This window comes from Leptonotus elevatus, chromosome 3, assembly GCF_054856555.1.
Source record: "Leptonotus elevatus isolate MCC_2025b chromosome 3, RoL_Lele_1.0, whole genome shotgun sequence".
Classification (NCBI taxonomy): Eukaryota; Metazoa; Chordata; class Actinopteri; order Syngnathiformes; family Syngnathidae; genus Leptonotus; species Leptonotus elevatus.
Window position 1 is genome coordinate 10,706,937 of NC_141241.1, and position 25,562 is coordinate 10,732,498.

Genomic DNA, 25,562 nt, shown 5'->3' on the forward strand with positions numbered 1-25,562 from the left:
TATTCAGAAAGGGACAAAAAATATTGTGCCAGTATCATTTCCCTGAGTGCCTTCCAGTTGTCAGAACTTGATAGCCGGTGAACTCTTCCCTCCGCTTGCTTGCCACACTTCCTCTTTCGCACCACACTCCTCACTCGACCCCCTTTCCTCATCTTTCCCTTCTAATTCCCTGAAGACAGACCGTGGCGCTTCTCTTTCAGGAAGGAATCTCCAAGCGGATAAGATGAATGAAGAGTTTGGAGATCACAGCTCCAATTTCTCGTTGCCTTAGCACTTTCTACAAGCAAACCGCCCTCCCGCCACTGAGGTAGTAGTGCTGTGCAACACATTAGAAAGGATGCGGTTTCAGCGTGAGATACGAGGAAAAATAAGGTCTTGGATATCATCACTTTTAAAACGGTCAGCAAGTAGCATCCGTTGGAGGGAAATTCAAAAGGAGGCAAAGGCAAGATGCCAAAACATTGATTCACAGTGGACAGGGGTCTCTGCAGATCCATTCAAACAATGTCTCAGCTAAACTAAAATGTGGAGTCAGACATTCTAAAAGTAGATGCCTCTCCCCCATCTTCACTTGAAACCCCCCAATTCACTATATGAGGAATTAACCTAATCCATTTGGTTGTGTTATCATGGGCGACCACAGCTGAATGACAGTACTGTGTACATAAATGCATGCAGTAAAGTGGTAGCATTTGCCTCACATTAACCAGGCCTTTCTTGGTCTACAATGGTGCCACATACGTATGGACATTGTTATTTTTAGACTCTCCTCCTCTAGGCTCAGAGAAACAGCTTATGTTGTTCGCTACAAACGATTTAATGACTGGCTCCATTATCAGATTGATGGCCGCTTCAGCGTACGGCATCAAGGTCAATGCCTGTTGATGAGTGCGTTGATCGCCGTAATTACCTCAACACATTTGCGTGTAAAATTCTCAAGAACAGATTTGATGGCTCTTTGAGATTATTGGGGATATTCTGAGACTTCATCAAGGACAAGTTTTTTTTAGGTTGGGGCAACGTTTCGGATGACAATGACAATGAATGCATATGTTTTCATCTCCATAAATGTTGCCTCACCCTTGTAGTAGGTGGAAAAGGAGACGGAGTGGCTGTACATTACACATTTTGTTAAAATTGTGCAACCCAACCTGAGCATCTCTCACGCTACTTCTTTCTGTGCCATATTCTATTTCTACTGTGTATCCCCAAATAATGGGACTACTCCTTCAATGGGCATTTTCATTTCTAAATTTCATTGCCTGATTTAAAGCTACTTGATGCAGAAAATTGAATTTCGAACCGCTACTGCCACCTGGTACCTTGTTCACATATGCAACATGAACATGGCGTCATATCTGCAGACAGAGGGCGGGAAATTCAAACCCCAATTCTGTCTAAACGCTATTGGCCATAGGCTTGCAGGAGTGCCCGTTGTGATCAGCTTATGTCATAAATGGTCAAATAAAAAGGATATTTTGGACCAAATTGTTACAGACAGCAGCTTTAAGGGTGGAAATCCGTTCTTATAGGAATATATCCAGTACTTACAATGAAATGTGAAGATTTCTGAATGGTGTGAACTACTGTTTCAATTTCCGTGTCACATTGAGCGAATAAGCTTGCCTTAACTTGGTGTGATTGGCTGGTGACTAGTCTAGCGTTTATCCAGCCTCTCACCCAAAGTCAGATGGGATAGGTCTTCAATTCACTTATGACCACCTTCTTAACGTTCAATCAATTGATTATTTTTGCCCAATCCCAGTTACTATACCTTCTTGCATGTACCTAATGTGATAATTATATATATTATTGCCTAATCTCACAAACCAGATTGATAATTGTGATTGACTCAAGGGAGTTCTTCACATTATCAATCCGTTCATCCGATCCATAATTAACATCTTTACCAGATAAAAATGCACAAAGCGCCTCTCGCTGTTCAACATTCAACGAGTAAACGGTAAGTAATTCTGCGAGGACAGAATTAATTGCAGTGTCCATTCGTCTGTTAGGTTTGTTTGTTTCCCCCTGCCTGCCATCAGCGCGTCTTGGTTTTCGTCCCGCCCTAAACAAAGCCTGATTGGACCTAAAAAAGGTCGGTTGCAAACGTGTCAGCGGGAGCGTTACAAGATCTATTCTCCGGAGTTTGTGAACTCACAAATACCGCAAGAATTCAGCTTGCTGGCAAGGTTAATTATTGCCTGTAGATTAACATTATCTACGAAGTTTTGGGGCAATGTCACACAATTCAACGACTAAAGCTTCATGTTGACCTAAAGTTGTAGTAACTTTTCAGTCTTGGTACCGAAGGTCCTTGGTTTACAACGATCCCGACCAACGGCGTAAAAAAAAAGTTGGCACACTCAAGTTACCACCGTATTTATTGTTTTTTATTTGATTGTTTTATATTTATGGCCCAGAAGTGTTAAAAATAATTAAAAATAACTACCTGCATTGGTCTTTAAAAAAAAAAAAAGTTATAAAAATGCAGTTTTGAAGTGTCAAAACAAACACTTTCAGAGGGCACACCCCATACCAAAGGCGGTCCTCTTAAATGTACTAACCTCTAAGCAAGATCTTCTTGTGGCTCTGATTAATTACCCTACGGCTACATTTTGATCATTGATCACTGTGGCCTTAGCAAAGAATAGTCCTCAAAAAGTTATCACTTCCAAAGTAAAGTTCCTGCAAACTAATTTCACTCCATGTAAACTACAACTTGAGGTTTCTTCGTACCCAATAGCCTTATCGTTTTTGTAGCAGCCTTGCCTTTGTAATCTTATGTCTATGACGGTTAGGTTAGTTTGGGGTTATCCAATCTCCAAGACAGGAAGTCTTGAGATTGGCTAAGCCACTCCGGGAGGATTGACAGCTCGTGATAAACAGATATTTCCACATCTGCAGCTGCTCGATGATCAACGGTTGCCAATCAACTACATGTGCATACTTTCCGAAAAACCAGCAAGACTCGACTTTTCAATCTATTTCCTGCCATCTTTTGTGAGGATAGCATCTCATTCCAAAGGACATCTTCAGTGGTGCTTGAAACCGAGCCACTCCGGAATGTGGCATAAATGAGCAGCCCGAGATGAAAGAAAGCGGTGCGATGCAAGATCCCATTTGATTGATTTCTTATCTACCAGACTCCTTTGTAGTGTTTCTGAATATATCTGCCTTTTGGTCCAGTGCCTGAAGCCAATGAGAAACTGATATAGTGAAGCAGATGGCGAATGTAGGGTGTCATCACTGATTACAAGGGAACAGGTGGAAAACCAGAACATTGTAAATGTTTGTTATTATCCTCACCTATCATATTTAGTTGAAATTGTAAAGTTAGTTATTTTACTTTATTGTGAAGAATTTGGACTCAAGTATAAAGGAGATAGAGTATTATAAGTTTTTTTTTTTACAATTTAAAATAGTTCCAAGGTTTTTTGGTCAAAACACATACACAAAGGATCAATAATTACAACACACTAAATATCCACTTGTCACACTGTGCTTCAATTTAAACTTTTTTGGGGGGGTTTGTTTGTGTGAGGGTGATTGTGTCTCATGCAAATGCCAACAACATTTGTTACGATGACGCAAAAAAAAAAGTCATTAATACATACAGTGTTAAAACAGTTTTTGCTTTGACATTTAGAAATATTCTCAAGAAGTATGACAACGATCCGAAGACAATTGTGGCAGAAAAAGAACACGCAGGGTATTGATTTGGCCTTTGATCTCAGCTAACTTGGCCATTTCGTGTCAGACGTCAATATGGTTATATCCTTCAAAATGAACACGCAGCCTCTGCTTCATAACATGAACTTATCCTCCAGACAGTCAACACTGGTTAGAGCTTAATTGCATTTGGAGGTCAGCGTTGCCCGTGGCCAAGCGGAGGAGGCGTCGTATGAATGTGTGTTTAAGAGCTCGCCCGCGTTCATCAGTGGCAACCGGCTGTGACAGTGTGAGCAGGCTTGCAATGCTGCCTGTGGAAAACTTTCTAAAGTATTCCAACAGAATTGCTTTGCAGTTTGCATGGAACAACTGAGTTGATTAGTAGTATTGGGACACCCATCCATCAATTTTCTATAGCGCCTTTCCTCACTAGGGTCATAGGTGGGGTGACAAGATTTTCAAAATTAAAACTGGGACACTACAATCACTCCCAGCCATTTTCAATGAAGCAACCCCCTTTGCACCCGGCTGTTTTACTGGATTTTGCAAGGCCCACAGAATATTGTGTTCTACCTACCAAAAGAAAGATTAAGTCTCTTCTTTTATCAGAAAAAAGTATATTTCTATCTGTTTCCGCTTTGCAGTAATTAGCATTAGAATATAGCTAAGTTTCATCATTATTCACAAATCTGTTTAAAACAGTGGGGAAAACAGCTTTTTGCAACATGGCCCTGGTTGATCTCATATACTCTGCTCCCACCTGCACCTACCATTGCTTCAACCATTCTCTTGAGTTTAGCGTATGCCTTCTGTATGCTCTAACATAAAATAAAATAAACATAAAAACGTATAAATATACGTCTTTGGGAGCATGTTAATATTTAAAATAGAACGTATTTATAAATTTTTGGGAGCAAATGAGTTAAGCGGAAAATAAACTATTACAATAAATTCTCACCATGAACTATTTACAACAAATTGAATCGCAAGTCAATCTGGTTTTGTTGTTACTTTAGCTAAATGCTATCATGTTCAACAGTTAAACAGTTGTAAATAAGTCAATGCGCTCATCATTATCCAACCTTTTTTACTCTGTTCCAGCAACTACTGGAAGCTGACGTGCCATTTATTTTGTAACATTGGAAATATGCTGCCAGAAAAGCTCAGCTGGGTCTGACTGGCAAGCGTAGCATTAGCCTAGTAGGACTATATTTCCCATGATTTTTAGTCAATAAAGCAGGAAGTAGTTCTTGTTCTGGTATGTTGGAAACATGCCTGCCTGTGAATTAACGGTTAAATTCCTGTTTAATTGGTTTATCATATAAATCCCTATGACAACTGTTTGATTGACAAACACATGGCCCGAACAATTGGCTTGCTGAATGGTTAAGAAACAACCAAACAAACAAAAAACGGGACACCGGAGCAGGACCTGCGTAAAAGTGACACAAAATGAAGGGACTGGCAAAATTGACTGTTCACTTTAGACTGCAACATCTGTTCACCTTAGTCATTGGTTAGCTAGAGCCTGTTCCATCAGGCTTTAGTAGAGAGGTGGGGTATATTGCATCCTGGACTGGCCAGCAGGGCACATAATACAATAGTAAAAATGTGATTTAAAGTTACACCCTTTGAGGGGAAAATCTAATTTATGAATATAAGTTAGCTGTTCTCAAGTTTTTAAAGGATGTATAACTTATCCTGAGCAAAAAAATACAGTGATACAATACAGGCCATTTTAGTTTGATTTAATAACAACAAACCAAGCGGCCTCACCATACATAAAAAGTTAATTTCTTCTCTTTTCAGCCAATCTAACTCCCTGCTTGTACTGTTTCAAATGGTTGACGCTAACGGTCTGGTGTCTGTGCTGCACGATGTTTCACATTAAGGCATTAGCATAGGATTCAAGTTTTTTTGCACATTATCTATGCTCTTTTGCATGCTCTCACTGTGCAATGAAAAACATATTTGGTCATATTTATACAAAGAGTGCAAACGTACATATAACAATATAACGATTAGGGGTGATCGATTCGGCAATATATCTAAATTTTACAGCCGAATCGATTTTTAAACATAATTTTTTTATGGAAATATTCAACAAAACTTCTTATTTAGGGTTAGGATTCACACATTAAGCATGAAAGAATGTTATATTAATGGAACATTAAGCCTTAATATTTTATTTCAGTGCTGTTCAAACATGAAACAGACTGCAACCTGTTTGTTAAATGCAGTGGCTCATTTATAAGCCTGAATTTTCAGATTAAAAAATAAATTTTCATACAAATCTTACAGTGTACATGTCCAAGTTTACTGATGAGTATTTTCTAAATTTGAGTAAAAAAATAAAAATAAATCGCAATAATCAATTTATAGATTTGTATCCGGATTAATCGAATCGATTTGTGACCTATGAATCGTGATACGAATCGAATCGCTAGGTACTAGGCAATTCATACCCCTAATAACGATGAATTATAACATACCCAATATGTACACTCTGTCTGTCAATAAGCTCTGAATGACCTGGCCAAAGTTCCGCAAAATTTCATTATGGTAAAGCATTTTCCTGTTAGGTGGTTAGATTAGGTCAGGCTTAATGCAAAATCAGTGTGGATCACCTCCAAAAAACTAAATGCTAGCCATCAAAAGTGATGTCACGGTGTAAATCACCTCCTTGACGCGATTGTCAAAACACAGCAGTTCTTTATCCCAGCTGGCTTAAAAGGCAATTCAATGTCTGAATGGAGTCAATCCCTTCCACTCATCTCCTAATTGCATCTGAGTAACATGAGATTGTTTTTATCTTCTTTGTGGAAGGATGCTCTGCAGCAGTTTCATTTGGTGTAGATTAACCAAAAGCGTTGTCAAAGTCAGGGTTGAAACTTCAAATCAATAGTCTGGAACAGAGGTGGGGCTTTCTTTAGTTGTTCATCCCCCTGTTATGTTGTGGCTCACATTGGCCCATTATAAAGGTAAAAGTTCTGAAACAAATGTTAAAATACAGTAAAATATTAGTTATGCTCTTATTTATATAAAGAGGTTAGGAAAGAATGAACACAACAGGGGAGTTAATATTTATTTTTTATTTTTCAGGCATTTCATGACTTTACATTTAAATGTACTTAAATTCAATGACTATTAGTAAAAAAAATGTGTATATATATATATATATATATATATGTATATAATAATCATACATATACTCTAATACAACTAAAAAAATATATAAATTAAAAGAATTGTAGAACCCAAAGGTTTTGCCACAATATGTTTGTCCATGAGGTGCTTATTGAGTATTTCATATGACTGAAGTATCAAACCTGTTGAATGATTTGATGAATAATCTAGTATGCACATCTATTAAACATAATAAAGAAAGCAACCTCGGGAAGCCGCCACCTAACTTGCCTGATGCATTGCAACAAGTGGATGGCATGGTCCATAACAACTGGTAAATAATAGAAAAGGATGAGATTACACGAGACGATTGCTGTCATGTACATTGTTTTGGTACACACAGCCCTCGAAGGACTGTTATGATTGTTTGAGACATACTGTACCATGAATAAACAACATGATCGGTAAGTGCTGTTTGTTCAGTTCTATAGTGAAAAAAATCATTGCTTTGGATTAGTTTCTTAGACTAAGTCCACAGTGACTCATTTTAACATGGGATATACAATACACACAAAAATACTGTAATATTGTAGTGTTAATGCTGCAAGGTACATAAAGATTTTGGATCAACATATGCCACCATCCAAGCAACGTCTTTTTCTTTTTTTTTTAAGTGTGAGTCCTAGATTGGCCTGCCAGCTGTCCAGGCCTGTCACACGTTGAAAAAATTGTGGTGCTTTATGAAGCACAAAATATGCTAATAAAATTGTATCAGTTATAAAAATAAAGTGTTTTAATATTTAAATTTTTCATAAAAATTACAACAGTTTTTCTTTAAAGGATCTTTGTGCAGTTTGTCACTTTTTTATTCGCGACTGCCACCTCTGCAGCATCCCAATTGTGGAAAGTTCAGTGTCGTGCGCTAGCTAATACCACAGGCTAATGCTAGCACAACGTCACATGTCCGCTACTTCGCAGGGACGCACATGACGTCACCCTCCACCACTCCACCCCTTCCCTCCCCAAAGAAAGTGGAGTGTGTGGGTCCGCATACTATAAAGGGGAGATAAAAGCTGATAGGTCCAGTCAGAGTAAAACAGTCAGGGCTCTTCATACTCATCTGGGCATTGATGGAGCGTGCATGATGTAGAAAAAGCTTTAATATGACCTTTTTAAATGGCACATTGCACCTTTAATATTTGCTTCTTCTTTTTTTTAATAAAATGTCCTCATAAAACTAAAAAAAACTAAACAACTATAATTCAGTCATTTTTTTCTTGTGGAATTATAGGTTTATTCTTTTATGGTAATGTTTTGACTATTTGGGGAAAAAATGCTGACTTGTGTGAAATATTTAACATTTTACATACAGTATTTATGAGTGTGGTTTTTTTACTATTACAATTTTACTCTCCTACAGTTTTGTCTTCATTCTAATTTCTTATTGTCAATTTTTGTGGTCCTCATACTCGTTCCTATGAAAACATAGCAGTTGATTTTTTTTTTTTCCTATCAATAAGTGCAAGAGTTCCTAAAGTGATCACTGCGAGTGCGTGGGAGGTGAAAATCGAACTCGTTTTAGGGTCGACCCTCCACGAGGAGACATCGACATCGCACCTCGGGCTCGTTCCTGGTCCGAGGTGGCGTTTGCTGTCGCATTATTACCGCCTACACATCCTCAGCTGGATGGAAAGCGACTTAAGGAGATTTCATGTTACATAATAACTAGTGACAGCCCATCCTCGACAGCATCACACAGGCTTGGAGGGGCGTGTGGGTGCCAGCAAGCAAGTGTGGTCCTCTTGTAAACAATGATAAATAGCTGGTATTTGCAAACAAGCGACACTCATTACCACACCATGGCTACAACAAATATATTAACATGGACTGGTGACATGAAGCCTGGGAGCCTTCCTCAACGCAGAGTTATGATAAATTGTATTCTCCGGGGAAATATATTTTGCCTTATGAATAGTCAGACAGTTTGCAATGTGATGTATTAGTTAGGTTTACACATGCCATCCAGCGTGTGAGTGAATGATCAATTTCATAGACTCGGTTTCCTAATCCAAAGTGCCGTAATTGCACACACAACCGCAAGTGTTGAACCAATGAGATCAATCTTGGCGTGTGTTTTTTTGACTGGGCTTTAAGGTCACAGCTGGGATTCGGTAAATTAAAACAAAAAATGCTGACAACAGACGGTTGAAGATTCTCAAATAAATTAGATAACGTATACAGAAAAAAAATTAACATTTAATAATGCATAACAGCTTAAATGTTTTCTTTTTAGGAAAGTGCAACATAATTTGTCTTCTTTTTAGAAAAATGCAACATCAATCGTTCGTCTCCTTTTTAGGAAAGTACAACATCAATGGTTTGACTTCTTTTTAGGCAACTGCAACAACTATTGTTTTGTCTTCTTTTTAGGAATCAACAATGCAAACAAATATGAAATTTCAACAATGTGAATTATTATGCGCTGTAAACAACGTTATTATTTGTTATTGCTTTGGCTGTAGCACACTCCATTTTGTTTCAACTGCGTCAGGATGTGATGAATCAACAACTAAACAAACTGTATGCCACAAGACGATCATCAATCTTGACTTGATGTCACCCCCACCAATAATATTTTACTTTTGTGGTAAATATACTGTAGATGAGTGATGTCTTGAAAGTGACACAAAAGCCTGATATTGAAAACCCCTTTACGAGCCAGTGTTACATTTCCGTTTAAATCAATATTTGACCCATGGCCCACTTGCCTGACTTTCAGCGTGACTTTGGCATTTTATCTTCATGATGTAAAGTCGGTCTTAGTGTAACTGCTCGTCCTCGGTAGCTCCGGGTTATAATCCCCTGTGAGAAGTCGGATGATTCCTAACCTTTTGAGCTTCTAAGCTCCAACTAGTTCCGCCCCCATATATAACGGAGTCATTTTAAAGCGCATGATTTCAATTCAGGAACAAAGACTCAAAGGTGCATTTTCAACAACCTCTTCACATATTAAGTGGATGTGGATGCTTTAGGATATTTTTGATCCGGTATCATTAAGTACGGAATCCGGCAGTAAACATGACAGTAAATCCTCTAATGAGGTTCAAGTAAAACCTATTTATCCGTCCATTACTTATGATTCGTATCAGTGGCGCAGATGGGATTTTGGAGGAAACCGCAGAAAACCCACGCAAGCACGAGGAGAACATGCAAAGTCCACCCAGGAAGGCCGAAACCCGGATTCGATCTCACGTCCTCTGCACTGGGAGGCGAACGTGCTAACCAGTCAGCTGTTCACTGTGTCTTCCTAAAAAGAGAGCTAACTGTTCACTTTGCATTTTATTAAAAAGTCCACAAACCTTCTGCATGGACTTTCCTAAGTAGAAGGAAAACTATTGGTGTTGCACTTTCTTTAAAAGAAGACAAGCTGTTGACATGTTACGTTCCTTAAAAGGAGGTAAAATGAACTGTTGATGTATGTACCCAAATGGTAAAGATTTAAGTTGTTATATAATACCAAGTGTGTATTTTTAAATTATTGCATTATTGATTATTTCATTTAAGAAAGAAAATAAATAAATAAATAATAATAATAACGTAAGAATAATTTACTGCTTATTAGTTTGATTTTAAATGTCATTACATGTACTCCCAATGTAAACTGAATTTACCAAACCGTGACTTTTTGGTCTCACACCCCGGATCCAATGTCTTCTTTGAAGAAGTGATCAATTGATACTCTCGAAGTGTGCTTACTCACCTTATGGAAGAGTTTGTGTGTGCGTACAGGAGTGATGAGAGAAGTGATGAGTCGCACTTGCTGACTGCACGCTGTCTGCAAAGGAAATGGGAACTGCCTTATAATCTGCAAACGGCAACATCTTTACTGCCAGATCTACAGGAATCTTCCAAATGTGCAATTTTACTACTTCGGTTACTGCTGAAATGATGATGTGAAAGGAGTGAATGGGGCTTATGTGTCAAATAACATGATGATTTATAACACATTAAACCAGAAGCCAAACTGCAACTCTATGCGGGTACTTTTCAAATGTCACATTTCATCACAAGGAGTAACGACAAAGGCACTCGGTGGAGCGCAGACTTCACCCGAGGCTGAATAACTCTAAACGTATGTCTGTCTGATGTGTAGGTTATTTGTTCACTTTGTACCTGTTTGCATTCATCATGTTACCATATAAGTTACTTGCGGTGTAGCGATTCAACCGCCTGACTTCCGTGCAGGCATTGTGTTTGATTTGCCGTTTACTAATAGTGTGAGTGTGAATCTGTATCTATCATTATATGTGCCAAGTGATTTACTGGTGACAATTCCTGGGTCAACTGAAGTACAGGTACCTTTGACCATGAAAAGGATAAGATGTATGTAAAACGAATTTGCTTGTTTTTTAAATGTGTTAAAATAATATTTTTGTTGAATTTTTACTTACGTTTTTTTTACATTTTGCACACAAATAATATAAATAAAAAATTAAAAAAAAATTAAAATAAATAAATACATTAATTAATTAATAAACAAGAAAAAATAAATAAGAAATGTAATTTAAAATTGTAAAAAAAAAAAAAAAACTCAAAGCAAAAAAAAGAACTAAAATGAAAATTCCAAAACTATATATGGTAAGTGGTTTAGAGGCATATATAGGGCATTCATGGGCGCAATAAATTAAAATAAACAGGATTCTTGCTTGGTCTAAATGTCTAAATAATCCCTGAAAATTCAAATCACCAACTGCTAAATCTATAATAGCATTACGTAATATCTTTTTGGCCCAAAACAACAATAAAGTGAGAAAATACGCTAAAACTAATAGATACAATTACCGACAACTAGCACGCTATAGCGCACGTAACATATCACACACACCAACTCAAGGACCTAGAAGATATAATCCGACAGCGTTAATCCCGCCAGCAGTGTACAAGTGGGAGAGTAATTTTCGCATCCAAACTAAGGATTAACTCCACATGGAACACACGCGTAGTGTACACTGCGGGTGTTCACATGCGCATGCCTGCAGGCTTACGCTCACATACATCACGGGATTTACTGTCGTTTGAAACCTGATGATGAAAACAGTGCAAAACCACACACTCAATCAGAATCAGGCAAAATTGTCATCTGTACTCATGGTCCATTTTTTTTTGTCTCTGTCACACATCACCTCTCCACAATGTGTGCGATACGCTGCGACCATGTACCACTATTATACGATCGGCATTCTGGATGATTTTTGTGCATTATGCGAGAGTGCGAGCGGCCCGGAGGCACCCTTTAGCGTCAAACTGCAATAGAGTAGAATGTTGTTCACGTTCCTCGTAAATCACGTGCGGGGAGTCGAACAGCGGGTTTCTCCATCGCAATCTGTGTGTGTGTGTCTTCTAAGTGTAAGCGCATATGTGTTTGTAATTAAGTGTTGTGCATTTGCATCTTTTTGGTACATTTTTTTATTTATTCTGTGAGCATGCCAATGATTTTGGAAGGTGTGTGTGTTTGTGTTATGTGGTCAGGCATGTTAATATTCAACACGGTGTGCGGCCAGTCTGTCAGTGTCGTGACACCTGGTCATGCCTCCGAGCGCCAAGAGTCTTCCTGGTAGCACACACACACACACACACACACACACACACACACACACACACACACACACACACACACACACACACACACACACACACACAGACTATCCCAGCTGACTGAGTGAGAGGTCACAAATCAATTGCAGGGCACAAACAGCCATTCATGCTCACATTCATTTATTTTTCAGCAAGCACATATGTTTTTTGTTTTTTTTTAAGGATGGGCAAGGACCAATACCAGGTATAGGTATCGTGTCGATACAAGGCCTTATTTCAAGGTATTGGTACTTGTAACAGATACTAGTATTAGCCACCATTTTGTGTTCGTTTTACGATCAGGCACTAGAAATTAGAAAAACAGAAATTTGCCATTAATTTCATGCAATTTTAAAGAAAAATACTATATTCTGATAGATAGTTTTTTGTTTTTTGGGGGATTTTTTATATATCAAAAGTACTAGTATCGGTACTAGGTATCACATTGGTGACTACTCAAGAGTTGAGTACCCGTACTGGTAACAGTCTGAAAAAAAAAGTGGTATAAAATGTCCCAATTTTTTATTTTTATTTATGACAGTAAGTTAAGTAAGTATATATATAAGTTAAAAATGATACTCCTCGTTCACATACAGTGAAGCAAAGATCACCGCTAGTTTTCTTGCTGTAGTGACTCAAATTTGCGGTATGTAACTCATTCATGCCCAGCCATTTTCACTGAAGCAACCCTCCTCGCTCACCGCTGTTTTACTGGATTTGACTGATTTTGCAAGGCCCACAGAATATTGTGTTCGATTGCTATAAAAACATGGAACCTACCAAAAGAAAGATTGAGTATCTTCCTTCATCAGGAAAAAAAAGTATCTGTTTCCGTTTTGCAGCAATTAGCATGAGAATATAGCTAAGTTTCATCATTATTCAATCTGTTTAAAATAGTGGGGAAAGAGCTTTTTGCAACATGGCACTGGTTGATCTCTTATACTCTGCTGCCACCTGCTGGCCGTTTTTGTAATAACTACCATTGCTTCAACCATTTTCTTCAGTTTAGAGGCTGCGTCAAAGCCTTCTGTATGCTCCAACATAAAAAAACAAACATACAAAATGTATAAATAGGTCTTTAAGAGCATGTTGATATTTAAAATAGAACTTATTTATACGTTTTTGGGAGCAAATGAGTTAATATTCAATGCAAAAAAAAAAAAAAACTTAACCAAACTAATTACATTTTTGGTCGGAATCTGAATAACGGTTCAACAGTCCTTTACTTTCTGCTATTATCGATGTGATCTCATAACCATGACACAATGCTATTGCTAGTGTTGTAAAAATAAATAAATAATGGAAACTTTTAAAAATTGCAACCATGGCAGTACTGTAAATAAAATATATCCAGATCCCTTTACCATCTTTTCTGGCAATACAATGTATGCAGGAGGCCAAGTTAGTTTTGCTATTGATTTGCCATGCGAGCGAGGTTACTGAATATATGCCCCAGTAGTATCAGTGGCTCTGCTGCGCTTTTGTATCGGTAATCCATGGCACTGTCCGTGGTGCTTAAGTCCCGGACGGACGTGTTATCCCTGCTTCCTGTCAGGTTCACCTTCGACCTGCGCAATCCCCCGAGGACAACACACTATAAATATCCTATGCATTACCGCATGGCCTGTAAACAAGCATGAATTTGCACTAACATCTCTACATTTGGTATTATTGATATTACATATTCAAATATTGCTATGGCGTGTTACGTAAAAAGACAGTTAAGTTGGCAAAATTAAAGGACAGGTTCATGGATATTTTCTCAAATTTGTATGTGTATTTTTATTTTGGAATTTATTGTTCAACGCAATTGATTCTATGATTGCCTTCCAGGTGGCTAAGTACAGTATTCAGCTAATGTTGTCCATTTCTTAACCGTAATTAAACTCGCTAGTCATTAGAGCAGACGAAAAAGCCGCTACGGGGACCTCATCACTAAGTTGGCAACACCAACTGTGCTTTTGGAAACTAGCTCATCTCTCTTTGCAGCCATGTTGTTAGTGGAAGCAGTGCTTTTCAGTGGGAGGGAAAAAATTATCTTCAGATCCAAAAAGTTTGAGAACTTGTGTTTGTCATACAAATATGGACCGTAATTGTGATTTACTGCTACCTTAGCGTAGTTTAGTGATACAAATTCAGGAAACCAAGTATGCTCTATTATTAGTGATCAAATTCTTTCACTTTTACGTAGTGAGAAGTAAGGGGAATACTGTATTGGAGGCATTTCTGACTTAGCAAGTTGTCTTTGACCTCTAGGAATTTTGTTACATCAAAATCCACGATAGAGCAATCAAAGCACAACAGATGTAATCCACGCTCTAACATGTGCGCCGCAGAGGTCGCCACTCGCCGGGCGCTTTGTATGAAAAGCAAAGGAAGGACATAATTGATATTCCCATCACTGCATGGAATTTGCCGAGTTTCAGAGCTTCAAGGAACGATCGTTCCGAAGTCTGCGTGCATGTGGTTCTCAAGGACTTAAAAAAAATTTGATTCCATGCCGGAGACATACGACACTCGAGTATATTTAAGGAGACGGAGTATGCATTATCGATAAAGATGAGTTGTTCACTAAGGTCAATAAGATATAAATATTGATTTACAGTAACTGCAGTGGAGGAAATTTACACCAAATAACGTCTTGTAATTTATGTTCACTCCCACTAGCCACAACATTATGCAATGGATCTTTGCACTAAAATAATTCTGTCTCTATAAATAATTATACTTGTAATTCAAAGTATTGTCCTTATCATGTATCGAAACAAGGTGACCGCAATATTGCCAACAGCTCTCAGTGGGTTGCAGTGATTACATTTTCATATTCAAGCCTATTTAACATTTATGCTCCAATAGCATAAATAAGTCCCGAAATGCACTTGGGAGACAGAAATATAACTTCAATAAACTCTTTATGATGGATACAGAGGATATCATTAACATTGCAGGATTGGTTTTTCAAAAAACTTTTTGGGGGAATTACATTTTATAAAGAGTCTGTAGTTAATAATTCAATGTATGCATTTAAAAGAACTTCACGAGCCCATTGAACAAAATATATTAGCATTTTATTTTTACAGAGTAGTGACTTTTTGTAAATAAAAAGTGAGTTAAAAATGACACTTTTAAAATATATTAAGCTTGTCTTACTACTGCACTTAGTCATGATAATAAATGTCTGTCTATCTATCTATCTATCTATCTATCTATCTATCTATCTATCTATCTATCTATCTATCTATCTATCTATCTATCTATCTATCTATCTATCTATCTATCTATCTATCTATCTATCTATCTATCTTGATCATGTCATGTCGCTAAACGGAGTAAGCTAAATAATTAAAATGGCTCCCGGCATTAAAACTGTAAACCAGAAATGAAAGAATAAATTATATAAATTTGCATTGGTCAGATTCTTACTTGCAACCCTTTATTTAATCTCAATATTGATGTTCCAAAGTGTTGCTGCAAGAACAGAAATATCAATTTTAATGTACCATTTATGATGGCTGCAGAGGAAATCTTTAGTGTAGCAAGAAAAAAAATAATCGAAAAACTTTTTGGCAACTATATTTTATTAAAAAAAAGAGAATCAGCAGTTAATAATTTAACTTAGGTTGCATTTTCAAAATCACTCCAGTGGCTATTTGAGCACATGTTTTAATATTTAATATTCATTGGGGAATTTGATATTGAGTTTTGTAGTACAGTTTTTTTGTGTGAACTTTGTGTACACTTATTTCTGTACTTAATTACTCCAAGTCTACTGTATATGTATAATTACTAAGCCATAATAGGATTTGTTGAGTCTAATGAACTGATTTGATGCTCCATATGAAAGTTCATTCAGTCAATTGGATTTGCTATTTATATTTTTACTGATTTGTTTTCTTTTTCTTACACACATGTAGATACATTCAGTGATTAAAGAAGTAAACCAAAAAAATAATTGAATAATTATTTTGTGAGTTAAGTCATGCTTCTTCCATCCATAAGTTACAGTGCCTTCCAAAAGTATTGGAACAGCCTTTACTGCAGCCTCTTTGAGTTCTTGTTTGTTTTTTGGGGGGTTTCCCCTTCAGTCTCCGCTTCAGGAGGTAAAATACATGCTCTATTGGGTTATGGTCTGGTGATTGACTTGGCCAGTCAAAGACTTTGCACTTTTTCTATTGATACTGTTAAATGTTTTCAGTATACAACAAAAACAAAGGAAATGACCTTGCCATTCCAATTCTTTTGGAGGGAACAGTATGACACCCATAAATAATGTGAATGTTTTTATTTTTCTTGTTTTTACGAGATTAAATGAGTTTATCCTGGAACCAGTCCATGACCTGGTTGTTTAGTGAGCTAGCTTGGTGAATAGCAGTGTCACAAAGCTGCAAACAGCAACAAATAAATTCCCTTAGAGAGAGGTGCATTCTCAAGGAAAAAAAGAGGGAAAAGTGTGTCATTATCATTTTGTTGCTTAAGAGCAAAAAGAGGACACAATAACTCTTTCTCGTCTGGTCAATAATCCTTACAATGGATCAATGAATGCTGTCCCCGTCCCTCTCCAGGTGAGCAAAGCGAACCACAAGGCCAACTCAGCCTCAACCGTAAACCATGGTGGCTCTTTTCGGACCAAATAGACCATCATTTGTACTTAGTGGGGCAAAATAAAACCGATCCGCCACATAAGTTTTGACACTGGTTTTGTTTTTTTCATCCACACTAAAGTTTTAGAGATTGTTTTGAGTGCTGTTGTTTGTTTGTGAATGGAAATTAATCTCACATTAGAAATTTGGACTTTCACACTAGTTTCAATTACTACCGGAAAACACAATTTTTTAACCAGGTTTATTCAATGGAATTGGTTTGGTTAATGCGTCTTTCAGCGATCTGCTCAAAAATATTTGCTGAACTGTCAAGTTCCACTTGTCTTTTGGCTGCTCGGTGATAAAGCGCTGCCTCATTGAGTGAAAATACAATCAACACTTTTACTATTGGTCTAACAACAAACAAAAATGTTCCAAAAATTGTGGATACTGTAATTTATTGATCGTGGCTCCCAGAATCAAAATACACAGTGGTCTTTTAAAAGTTTTGTCCTGAGGAAAAGTTGAAACCCACTTTGAGAACTTCAACCAAGATGGCGGCAAGATGTTCCGTACCTCAAGTGGCCTCGCCCACTGACACAACAATAACAACCAACAATTAAATATCCATAATGAGCCTGAGGAAATGTACTAAAAGCCTTTTAATTGAATTACAACCCTCTAAAAGAAGTTATTGCCTCATCACAGCATGCTCGCAATCAGTTTGCATGACTGGAGTCTGTCTGTTGATCTTATTCCGAATATTTAATTATTGTGTTGACATGACTAATTCATAGCATATAAACCACGTGCATGTTTATAGAGTACATCTTAGTCCACAATGCTGGCTGTGTTTATTTATTATACAGTAAATCGTACTGCTGTAAAAGTCATATGCAGCAACAGACACCTCATTGGGCCTCGCATCATGGTCACACAATACAAAATGAACGGCGATGCTAAATAATGCAACAGATTTGTCACTAGAGTAATGCTAACATTAGGATTAAGGGAATTTAATAATTATTGTGCTGTATAAATATTGCATATATACATACATACCGGTAGATCATTTTATTGTATCTTTCGCAAAGTCTGGTAAGTTTAAAAGGGCGATATAAACAATACTACAAGAGTTAACTTATAAATACAGAGAGGAAATATCTTACTGCAAGAATTAAGTCGAGATAATATATGAAATATGTCATGTTACAAGAATTCATTCATAATTAAGAAAAAAACAAGAATTAAGTTTGCATGAGTGAAGTTGTAATATAAGAAAATTACAATATTTAAATTTGTTTGACATTTTGAACTTTGGCCTACTCAGGCTGTATTAAGTCAAATTTGATGCCACATAACTCATATTGTAAAAAAAGACTTCAATTAAGCTATCAAATTTGTTTATCCTTCTCCAACAAAGGAAAAAAATGTTTTTAATCAAAGTTGTTACATACGTTAGTAGTAGTCATCTTAGTTTCTTATCTTCATCTCAAACTTCCACGATGCTCTCCAAGCACATCCACTGGAGAGGGTGCGGAGGCCATTTCCTCCTCCAGTGCAATTAATTTAAGCGGAGCACTGGTGGGCTACGTTAAAACACTGCGGCACGCACAGATTTTGTTTTTCATGGAGAACTGAAAGTGTCTACATTTGTGCTTTAGCCCAGTGGTGGTACGTGTACACTTTCCCACGGCAGCAGCATCCAAGGGCAATTTTGGCCCAGATACTGAGTGGACTTTTGCCAAGAGTCAGCCTTCAATGCTCCATGACCAAATAAATGTGTGGTGCCTTTTGACACACAGCACCAGCACTGCCACCTTTTCATCATTTGACAACTGTGCTTTCTTTTAAAATTGGACTATACTTTGCCAAATAGCAAAGCAGTTCGCCATTTAGTACAGCAGTAACCCACCTGCAAAGTATTGGCTTTGGAGCCACTAGTTTGAGTCCTGCGGTGGACAAAAATGTGACAATGGTAGTTGTTGGAAAGATACTCTTCCAACATACTCTCCAGGTGCCCTTGAGCAAGCCATTGTCTCCCCACCAGAATAAAAGCACATGCTTTCCTTCAAAGTGAAAGGACATTTCAAATTGTACATGTGTTTTGTCTTTTTCACAGACTTCAATAACAATCACAAGTCTGTCTCATGCCTCTTTTGTATGGCTGCTTTCATTCACAACTGACACGTAGACTGAGAAAGTCATGATGTGAGAATCCGCATTAATGAAAAGTGTGTAAGTCCGGGCGCTAAAAAAGGACTTAGGCAAGAAAGAGAGCAATCCGACAGCTCTCTTTTCCCACCTCAGAAAAATACTTCCCTACTCCTTCCATTACAGCCTCATAGCACAAAACAAATTTAATTTGTATGCGGCTATCATGCCTTCCTAATGCCTGCCATATAGTTTTTTTGTTGTTGCTCTTATTCAATTGTTCTACAACTTATTGAAGTAAGTACCATCTCCAAAAATATTTAACTATGCCTCACATCAAAACAGTTGTGTTTAAGAGTTAATCAAAAACAAAGCATTAGTTTTATTCCTAAAAACTGAATTCATATTATTGTAAGCCATAGTAACATGCATGGTTTGAACATTAATCACTCCCTGCCATTTTTACTGAAGCAACCCCCTTCGCTCCAGGCTGTTTTATTGGAGTTTGACTGATTTCGCAAGGTCCACAGAATGACGTGTTCTATTGCTATAACACCCTGGACAAACAAAAGAAAGATTAAAGTCTCTTCTTTCATCAGGAAAAAAAAAGCATATTAGAATCCGTTTCCGTTCCGACAAAAAGAGCTTGTTGCAACATGGACCTGGCTGATCTCTTATACTCTGCTGCCATCTGCTGGCCGTTAAAAATGTTTTAACTACCATTGCTTTAAGCCACCTCTTCATGTCAGAAGCTGCATCAAAGCCTTCTGTCTGCTCTTGCATTAAAAAAAAAACTTTAAAAAAACATGTAAACACGTTTTTGGGAGTGATGGACAAAGTACTAAAAAAAATGTTTTTACACATTTTGGGGTTTGAACGCGTTAACACTGTCCTTAAAAATGGGAGAATAAAAAAAAACTGTACTAAAGTTTTTTTACATTTTATTTAACTATAGGCTACATAAGTATTTTTTGTGATACATATTATTTATATATGATGTGTGATGATGTGTATTGCTGCTGGTAACGCTGTGAATTTCTCCACTGTGGGATAAATAAAGGTGTATCTTATCTTAATGATTTAATCCAAATGTTTTGCACATAAATGCTAAAAATTACAAGTAAATGTTAACAACAGAACAAATACTTCTTATTAAATAAAAACATATTGTAGTATCTGAATGAACTTTTTAACGTATTTTCATTGCTGTCAAATGTCAAAATGGCTCAATTTTGACCTCAACAGTACATAAACCTTAAAGAATGTACTGCACTTCATAAATATCAACATGGAGGCGACATCGATTGCAGGGCACTCTATAGGGAAGGGTCCAGTCAACTATGTAGATTCCGTTGCCTGGTGGTTTATACTCGGGGGAAATCTTGGCTCAAATTTAAGATGTTTTTGTACACGTCCTCTCATCAATCAACACGTCGCTCATAGTGGGCTTTCCACTTGCCCTCAAACGGTAAACAAAACAACATGCTAATGAACAGAGACCCTGAAGTGCGGCTTTCCCAGTGTACCTCAGCACCCACTGCCCCGCTCGCTCCTTCGCATGTCAGCTCCGATTATCAGCAGTGGTTGCTGTTCGCTTCAGGAGCTTCTATTTTCGATCTGTTTTCCCCCCCGTTTGCGAGCGAGCGAGCTAACGTGGCCGACGCTCACTTGTCATTCTGATGTAATCTGCTCAACGCTGATTATTAAAATCGGATGTTGGGCAGAAAACTAGGCCTCCCAAATGGTCCATTATGAAAATGTTGGTCAAAGCACGCAACTACTGGTTGTATTAGTTGTATAGTATTAGTTGTGTTAAAATGGCCAGAGGTGTAACATTGGCTGAGCCAAATGCCCCAGAAAACTGGAATTACTGGCACGCCTACTAAAGTCCCTAAATCTGTCACAGAGGCTCATTACATCCAGACAACCCCCATGCTCTTCAAACTGTTAAGTGATGTTTTATGTCAAAAGATAAACGTGATGAATTGGATTTTGTGTTTTACTTCTTTAAATCTATAAAAAAAAATTAAGTGCATTGCTCAGATCTCAAAGTTTTTAACTAATTTGTGGTTGAATAGTCACAAATTTACTTCTTGAATTAAGCAAGACTACTCACTTCTGAAGACTACCGACAAGATGCAATGGTGGTGGAATTGGGAGTTGTTCGCAGGGCAGCGTTTTTGGAATGTCATTAATCAGATCGAAATAGATAACGCATATGGGGCTTGTTATTTTTCTCATTTCAAAAACCAAACCTTAGTCTCAGAATATTGGACTGTGGGGTCATATCAAGGCGAGTCCAGCAATAATGCAGACATGATATGATAGCCTCACTAGCAGGTCACTTATTAGTATCTGGGGAATGCTATGGTATGTCATGAAGTAGTAGCCACTCCTCAATTCATTTCTTTATTTGGGATTTCACTTAAGTGACTGCATTTTGCATTAAAATGATCACAATAGCTTCTTATAACAACATTTAGTTTGGAAACTCTGTCTGTTTTGCAGCTTGTGTAGGTTTGATTTGGTATTTTTGTTTTTGTTCATTTTTGCCATGGTACCATTAACCACGTTTCATTATCTTGTCACTGTTGGTGAGTTTTTTAGTTATCTCACAGCAGTCATTTTGACAGTAAAACAATAACTATTAGGATAAATACAGCTTTACATTTTAGTGATGAAAATAAGGTACAGATTCAGAAATTTATTTTTCTATTGAGTCAGATTGTACTGTTTAACCCCAACCTGGTAACCACCCATCATCACTTTGACAATGTCTCCACTGCACGTGCCACATACAGTGTGGAATTTGATTGTCGGGTGATCAAGTGCTGCCACCACGGGTGAAAATATAATCTGACCTTTATTGGGACACTCATACACTTCACAGTTAGCACTCTGGCCTCAAAAAGTGCCCAGGCATGGTAATGGGAGTTATTTTGGAGTTAACAGACCTTGAAGTGAAGTTATAAACAAAAGGTGACAAGTGTTCTAAAATACTTGATCTCTGGGTATTTTGACGAAAAAACATGTCCTAAAATAGCTTAAAATTGCTCTAAATTTGTTATAGATTTGAATGTTTGGCCCTGGTGGAGGTCTGCAGTCCACTGAAGCAAATAGTTCTACATCTGAAGCAAGTTGAGTGTGAATAAAATAGTTTACAGTGGGACATTTTTGCTCCACCATGAGTCAAAGTGTCGAAATCGAATTTCCAAGTCGGCGATTGCAGAGGTGCAAAATGTATCTTTTTTTTTTTTTTTTTGCTTTAATCTGATGAAGTGTCAGCTCGTTCCACTACATGCCGACCACAGTAATGAGACCCACCCACACACACACACACGCGGCCACCCAGCCAGTATGGCAGCAGCTGGTGTGGAAACTGACAAGTGATGAGACCTACAGAGAGATTAAAAAAAAAAAGTACATGTGATGTGACCACAGTGACAAATGCGCTGCATCTCATCCGGACGACTCCGATGCGACTGCGGCCAAAGTGTCAAATCCACACTGATGTTAGATACACAGAGGAGCTTTAGTAGACTTTGATTCATGGGCATGTTTACTGCTTCAGAGTGGTGTCACCTTTCATCACAACACACAATCTGTTAGGTGCACTTGCAGGTAATACGACTTCCTCCTCTTCTTTTTCAAAGCTGTTCAGCTTCTCACTCTCATATTCAGGACACACTTTTTTTCCCCCACTCAGTGTAAAGAGCAAGATTAACAGAGCGAAAAGTGTGTATAAAGTTTTGGAGCTTTTCTTGTGCCGTCTTAGCGAATACCAAAATCAATGTTTGTGTTAAGAGTTGAGGCTTTCAAGCAGAGGTGAGCCAAGTAAGGCCCACAGGACACAAGGAGCCGGTATTTAGTTGTATTATTTAAAGGGGAAGTCAACCCCCCAATTTTTGGGGGACAATAATATGTTCTATGCAGCCCCACTAGTCTAAATACTGCCAGCCCAGTTAAAATAGACTTTTGACATCTATAGTTGCCAATAACACTGACTGAGTTAATAATGTGTTAGTGGAATATGAGTTAAGCAGCAAAATCCGTTTTTATCCATCTCAGGGGGCGGCCATTTTGTCACTTACTGACTAAAGATGACATCAATGTTGCGCAGGTTTTAGGTAACAACCAATCACAGGGCAGCTTCAGAAGACAGGTGAGCTCTGATTGGTTTTTGCCTGAGCCTGAGCAACATTGATGTCATCTTCAGTCGACAGAAAATGGCAAAATGGCCGCCCCCTGAGATAGATAACATTGGCTGGATTTTGCTTCATAACTCATATTCCACAAATGAAATATTAATCAGAATGTCATGTCTAGACTAGTGAGGTCACATATAACATATTATTGTCAAGAAAAGTTTAAGTTTGACTTTAATCGACATTACCAACTACAACCAGTCTTAGGAAAGTTAACAAGTGAATATGTACACGTTTATTTAAATACTTTTGTTAATTATAATTCATTAAATACACTTGCAAAATGAGAATGAATAAAATACACTTTCCATACTGCACACATTTTACTTCATTCTTCTAATCACTTCTACAAGTAACCTTGCCCGACTGTTTGTTTTTTTTAATCAAAAGTGACCCTCGAGTTTCCCCATCCTAATGTAAAACCTCAACAACAACATTGAACACAATGCATTCCAGGACACTGTTCAGTTATTTTAGGAAATAACGGAAATACAAATAATCTCTCCTGGGTCGAATTGTTGAAATACAAACTCATGACCATCATAGCTGTTCACAGCCATTTGTTAATGTCGTGTAAAAGGAGCAGTGCACCTCAGCCTGCAATTATGACTAAATATTGATTTTAATAGCGTTCAATTTGTACCTTTCTTTTTAACTGATCATGTATAATTAGATTGAAATGTTCATTGGTGTAGCGTAGAGCTTCAGCTATTGTGACCATTTTGGTTGGTACCCAAATAGAAGTAGCACCACAGGGCACTCCTACAACGGAAACAGTTTGACCTCAAATGTCAAGGAAAGTGTTCTCTAAAAGCTTGACAAAAAATCTACTTTTGTAAACCCCGATGACAAAATCCTTGAAAGTCTTGATGCTTCCCCCTCGCTGCCCTTCAACATTAGCCATTATTTCTGGTCACTACACTGTAAAGCTGAACATTTTGAAGCCCGATGCTGCTTTGTGGCTCCTGAGGGCATTCGGCCGAAACCTCGCTCCTCTCATCATTGCTGGCACAAGCTCACTCTGACCACTTTGAACTGAGGATGGAGTGACTCATTTATACTGTAAAGTTGCATGTCTCTGTTCCGGTTCAAATCAATTTGGTATGCAAGAGCAGTTTTGCCCGATGGTTTTATATGTAGTATGACAGGCTGATGCTCTTTGATACACTTTACATGAGTACTCAGCTGGATACCTGTCATCATATAGGAACTTAAGTGTAGGTAATAAATATTCACTGTAGCCTATGTTAATTTAAAATATAAAATTCATGACTTGGTCCTAATCCTCAGGTAATGCAAATCTATACTCATCAATATTTTTAAACAGCTGCATGGCTTACTAAATTAAGTTTATATCAGATATATATATATTTTTTTTGGTGTTATTACACTTTATCACTCTTTTCTACTCAATCAATGAATTGCACAAAGACTAGTTAAAAACACCCAAGAATGGCTAAAAAAAAAACATCAGACTATTCTGAATGAGCTTTTGGCGAGCCCTGATATAAACCCGATTGAACATCTGTGGAAAGAGTTGAAACATCAAGTCATCAAAATACTGACGTTTGGTTTAGACTAGGTTTCAATAAGAGTTAGAGAAACTGTTTTCAAAAGCTTTAGTTAATGTACAATACCTCACCACGACAGTGCCGCTAATATGATCATGACTGAAGCGCACAGTTTAGCATTGAACCTATTACAAGGTTCTTCACAACCTTTAATAGCTGATCATACAGTTTTGACTTGTACGTGAAGCCAAAGTTCACACATCTTTTCTCCATTGGTTAACCTTCACGGCGTTTTTGTAGACTTGACTGACCTTTGCTTTATTCGGAGATGCATACTGTACATATGAACAATAAATGAATGCAGACATGTCCTTACTTAACATGCGGTGATCTTCATTGTCGTGGGTCATATTCTTTTTTGATCACATTAGTGATGCACGCTTGCATGGGGCAACCCCTGGAGATGATGTGATGATACTCGTGAGGCAGTGTTATTGGTTCACTGTTTACATAATGTTAATAATAATCTACTCTTAAAGAAGCTGTTAAGCAAGCATTTTAAACAAAATGGGCTCTATTTTCAGGGCGGCAGTCTCCAGGTGCCCACTTCACAACACAGATGTGTGTCCGCCAGGTTGACCACATTTAAAGGGAATAAAAGGTGCCACTTTGATTGGCCA

At 37.7% G+C, this 25,562-nt stretch overlaps 1 long non-coding RNA gene across 1 annotated transcript in view; it reads right to left on the reverse strand.

Annotated features, from left to right (window-relative positions):
• Positions 1-10,312: 10,312 nt before the first annotated feature.
• LOC147176905 (uncharacterized) overlaps positions 10,313-25,562 on the reverse strand; it is a 31,133-nt gene continuing 15,883 nt past the window's right edge. Inside the window, exon 3 of the long non-coding RNA XR_015094330.1 lies at positions 10,313-10,633. This is a non-coding gene — a long non-coding RNA (uncharacterized LOC147176905). The remainder of the gene's footprint in view (positions 10,634-25,562) is intronic.